Here is a 4,746-nt window from a genome sequence, read left to right on the forward strand (position 1 = left end):
CCCCCCCCCCAGTGCCCCCCAACAAACCCCCCCCCCCCCCACCCCCACCACCACCACCAACCCCAACACCCCCCCCCCCCCCCCCCCCCCGCACTCTGCGTCTGTCCGAAGTCTCGTGTTCCTCTGTTTAATTGATGCAGGCTACTTTCCTACTTTCCCGATCGCCAATTAGTGAAATACTTCATGAGCTTTAAAGGGAAAGCCCGGAGGGCATACTGTCTGGAGATTTCTTTGAAATATGAACTGAAAAAGAAAAAAAAACTAATAATATGGGCACATAACATCAAGCAGACAGATGATTCACTCTGCGTCGATTTTATTTTTGGTGTGTTTTTTTTTGTCCTGTGTTTGAACCTGATTTGCACTGATTTTTATTAGGTTAAGGTAACACTGTTGGCTTGTGATTGGACGGACAAGATGCTGGAGCCGCAGCGAGGAGTGTTCAGAGCAGCAAGGTGCACTGAGCTGCATACAGCACTCCTGCGCAGGCTGGTTTAGATGTTTTATGCCCTCAATGGCTGACCCCAGTTCGGTTTCTTTTACCAAAATGGCAGACAGGGCTGTGTATTGAGTCCTCAGGCTTTGAAGCGTTGAAGCCGAAAGTTCCGTTGCTGGAACTCGGTTAAACCATTCAGAGGGTGCCTGGAGCTTGTTTGCCAGATCAGGAATGTGTGCAAACCACGTGGTCTTTGTGTTAAACAGTCTCTTGGTGGGGTAAAATTTATTGTCAGGAAGGCTGATCCCACATCAGCTGCTGGGCCTGAAATTTCCCCCAAGCACTGCACACACAGCCGATGGAACCATTATTTCAAATAGGGCAGTTTTTATTTGAAAGTGAACTGGGAGTTAGTGTATGAGCGCGCTGCTGTGTGCACTGTACTTGGTGAAGGGAATGTTGAAATATATGCACATTGTATGTCCTTTGGATTTTGTTGGACCCTTTTATAGGGAACAGAAGACTCCTAATGCATATCAGCTATTAGAATGGAAAACCCAGGTGCTAGATATGTTTTCATCTAAATGTACACGCTTATTCCTTTGTCTCCTACCTCTGCGTCACTTTTCTCTGTGCTGTCATCTGTAAGACTTTTGCGACGTGTCATTGATAAGACAGCCTGGCAGCGGGACTCGCCTCTCCATCCTCCCTCCGTCCGAGCAGCACCGGAGGTGGGCTGCGTCCGGAGCGAGCCACACCCGTGCCGCTGTGACGGGGACGCGCACTGAGCCACCTGCTTCCTCCACCCGCCGCCACGACCCCCCTCCTCATCGCCACCAGTGCTGTGTCGTGCTGCCCCTCATGCTCCGCGTGTGTCGTCCGGACCGGCTTAATGTGTCGCTGAAACCCCCCCGCGCAGACCCACGTGGCTCCAAACGAGCAGAACTGAAACGGAAGGCCGAACTGTCTGCATCATGTTCATCGGACCAGTTTGTAAAGAAGCCATTGATCAGAGCAGTAACCAATAAATTTTAATTGATTTTGTGCTAGGATTCCAAGTTATTCCATTTGTGTGTGTGTGTGTGTGTGTGTGTGTGTGTGTGTAAGTATTTTATTTATGAACAGAGTTCACACTTATTATAATAACACATCTCTAAATTATAAACAGGTATTGGTTGTTATATATAAATTATGATTATTTAAAAGTCCCTCAAGCTAGTTGTACCAGAAATAAACATGCCTGATCTGATTTTTTATACAAGAGAATTTTAAATTTTCAGCTCATGAGACAGTGAAGGAAGTAAATGCTAATACTAGTAATGGCTGTAACACGTCTGTGTTGTGCGTCAACGTCATGCATGTGTGTGCACTTGTGCGTGTTTGTCTGAGTGCCTGCCATCTTTTTTTGACAGTCACTGCTTTTCTCACTTGTTCCAGCTGTAGACGACCCAGAGGAACATGTACTGTTCCATTTGAAAAGCCACTGGAGTCCCCTTATCACATTCTTCCAAACACCGGGACTGAGGCGACCGTTCTGTCACTTCTAATGATGATGTGTGTGGCAAAATCCAGTGATGCGGAAGGCAAGTGTCCAGGGAAACAATAGTCAGCTCAGAAACAGTCTCAAGCACCTTTTTCCTCATCTTTCACACTATTTTGATCCCTTTCCAGAACTTTCTGATGCAGTCTCTGAGGATCCTTAAACGAATGCCTGAATCTGGCTGTTTTATCTGAGATCAGTTCCTAATTAGGGTAGCGCTAATGGAGGAATGTGTCTTTTTGCTTCCCTAAAGTAGTGGTCATTTTACTTACACAGATAAAGCAAGAGGTGACTCAAAACAACAGGTGCACATTCTATCAACAGGTGATAAAATAGTTAGAGAAGAAGAATTCCATGTGAGAGCAACATTAGCTACATTAACTACAATGTACGTAATGTATGTAAGTACACTATATGGACAAAAGTAATCAGATGCCTGACCATTACATTGTAATGACATTGTATTCATTAAGATTGCCCTTCACTGGAGATAACATGCCTAGCCCAAACCCTGCAACCCTGCAAACCCATGCAAGCTAATTTGAATACTTCTGACATTTTGTACCCTGAGGATGCCATCTTATTCAGGAGATCTCAGACGGTTTAAATTGCATTTACTTTTGCCTCCCAGACCATTTGTCTCACAGGTTGTGAATGCAAGATACACTTGTGTCCTCCTCATGGCCTTCTTGGTCAATGGCTATTTGTCTGCATTTTTCTGAAGAGCTTTCTGACTGGAACCATGGTAATGCATACTAACAATGAGTTTCTTCTGTGTTCCCAGGGATACAGGAAACGTTTGAATGCCTCTACATAGTTCCCGATGCTTCCATCAAATTTGCAAAATTCAGAACATTAATGTAGATATGTTTTTGTAAGATTATCTTAAAGAGACTGTTTAAAGGTGTAAACAAATATGAGCCTCATGTTTTCTTAAATAAAATCAATTATTTGTGAACAATCTGAATTTGCTCCATGATAATAAGATTAAAATATACATATTTAAGAAGGCAAAATTATCCAATATGTGTATGTTTTCTTTCATAGCGTATGTTTTGTTCCTGTTTAAGCAGTAATATGAGTATTATATTTACTGGTATATCGTAAAGCTTGAGGTGTTATAAAAGTAATGGTATACTACTGTATGTAGCCAGTTAGGATTGTAGTACATTGAAATCTTGACGCTATTCCCATAGGACAACATTGGTTGCCTCACATTTGCTAAAGCCCAACAGTCTCTTGCTTTCTTCTCTGGAGTCTGGGTGAACAGGAGACGGGCTTATTTCCAGTGTGCATGTCTCTGTCAATCCACGGCAGGGGGAAAAAAAACACCAGGAAGTGTCACGCAAATGAAAGCCCATTTGAATAAGCAAACGAGGCCAGGATGACGATGATGAAGCTGGTGGAGACGCGCCCGTCAGCTGCCGCTGTCGACGGCAGAGAGTAGCGGAGAGGAGAGCTGGGGGGGGGGGGGGGTTTGTGCTAATTAGGGAATTATCAGGTCCTGTGAAGGCGCCTGTCTCCCTGCCGAGGCTCAGACTGGAGCTGACATAATGGGGGCTGCAGGAAGCTGCCGAGTGCTGGCGAGGAGGGAGCTGTGTCTGGTGGTGGAGGGGGGTGCGGCGGTGCTCAGGGGAGGGGCGCCCAGAGAGGGCCACTCGCCGTCCCCTCCTGAGATTTTGCGGGTGTTGCCCCTGCTTTCTCTGAGGGCTTTCCCGTTCCTTTACGCAGGCACTCACTGCCATGCGGAAGCTGCAATGTCTGTAACTCGGGTTGTGAGGAGATTCAGAGGAATTCAGGGGTCACCAGGTCCAGAAGCAGATACTGAGTTTTTTTTATGCATGAAAAACAAGTTGGGTAGAATGGAAGGTGTTTCATTTCTACTGAGTGATTATGCTGAGAAATAAAGAGAGGATATAATCTTCAGTCTTTACAGACCAGTGGTACTTACTAGTCAAGCCTTCACCTCTGAGATCTTACCAAAGCCATGGATGGCTGTCCAAGGTTTGCTTCTCAGACCACACGTAGATGCCATTAGTCCCAAACGAAAAACTCTCCTACGCAGAACACACTGAAGCAGTAATCCCAGTCCCAGGAGTTCGTCTCCAGCAATATTTATACAATATGTCTCTCACCACCCACTCTTCCCCGGTCCAAGCCCTAGCGCTTGTACTATCCTGCTTGGACTGCGGCCACTATCCATTGGCCGGCCTCTTTGCCTGTACCGCCAAACCGCCTCAGCTCGCTCAGAACTCTGATACTGTCCTCCTCATTCCTCTCCAACCGGCTTCCAGTTGCAGCTCACATCCAGTTCATGACCCTGGTGCTAGCACCGCCTCCTCCCTGCTGCTCCCGCATCCCAGCTGCTCTTTTCAGCACAGCTACAATACCTACAGCAGCAGAAATGTTTCCCCCTGTTCCTCTTGTAAAACATATCAATAAATCTGAGAAGAATTTCAGTGAGCCACTGCAGTGAATGGTCTGTCCGAGATCAGCTGAGAGCAGCAGGATAAAGTACTACAAAGTAATTTAGCTCCGTGATTTTCAGCATTGTGTGCCACATGTAAACATTTCATACCACACTGATGAGGAAACACATGGTGTATCTCTGCATCACTTCCTTGGAAAACTGCAGCAGCGACAGTTAATGAACTCCAAACCCAGAGCAAGCATCAGGCACCTTTCATTTCAGTTTTGGTCCTTACACATTTCAGGCTATATTTAGACTTGGGCAAACTCATAATCAGCACACCATTTCAAAGATTACTTA

Source organism: Megalops cyprinoides, chromosome 6, assembly GCF_013368585.1.
Source record: "Megalops cyprinoides isolate fMegCyp1 chromosome 6, fMegCyp1.pri, whole genome shotgun sequence".
Classification (NCBI taxonomy): domain Eukaryota; kingdom Metazoa; phylum Chordata; class Actinopteri; order Elopiformes; family Megalopidae; genus Megalops; species Megalops cyprinoides.